Raw genomic sequence first — 735 nt, forward strand, 5'->3', positions numbered from 1 at the left:
CTTTATTTATTTTATTTTGTTTCTACTTACAACAAAATACTTATTGTTGCTATTTTTATTTTGTTTCCAGTTTTTTTGTTTTGTTTTCTGCATTATTTATTTTCTTTTGTTTTTTGCTTTATTTTTAATTCTTTTTGCTTTTAGGTCAGCAAAATTATAAACTTTCTATTAGTGCCATTAGTTTTCAAATTTGAATAGTTAAAATTTGAATTCTTTCAAATTTGTGTGAATCACAAGTTTGTGATTAACTTTACTAACAAAATGAGCATAGATACGCCTATAGAGAAAATTCAACCTAAATTCATTATAAATTTCTATGAATTTCAGAGAAATTCACTAGGAATTTAGGCCAAATTCCCTGTATAGGGGCATCTATTTTCACTTTGAGAGGAGCTCAACAAGGCAGAGAGGGACGGGCTTATAAACCGGTGTGAGCGCCCTTCGGTTGGCGAGGTGGGACTAAACTCTGAGCGCAACGAGGACCAACCCTTTAGTCCCGGTTTGTGCCACAAACCAGGACTAATGGTCATGGGTCAGGGGCGAGGCGCATTGGGCCCGGTTCGTGCATGGAACCGGGACCAAAAGGTCCAGACGAACCGGGACCAATGGCCCACGTGGCTGCCTTGAGAGTGTTCTTGGTGAGAACATAGTTGACAAGGAGCGAACCGGGATTAATGGTATTACGAGGGCCGAACCATAAGACATTAAAGCATTTCAAATGAACTCAGAAAAAGT

Source organism: Triticum dicoccoides, chromosome 4A (genome assembly GCF_002162155.2).
Source record: "Triticum dicoccoides isolate Atlit2015 ecotype Zavitan chromosome 4A, WEW_v2.0, whole genome shotgun sequence".
Taxonomy (NCBI): Eukaryota; Viridiplantae; Streptophyta; class Magnoliopsida; order Poales; family Poaceae; genus Triticum; species Triticum dicoccoides.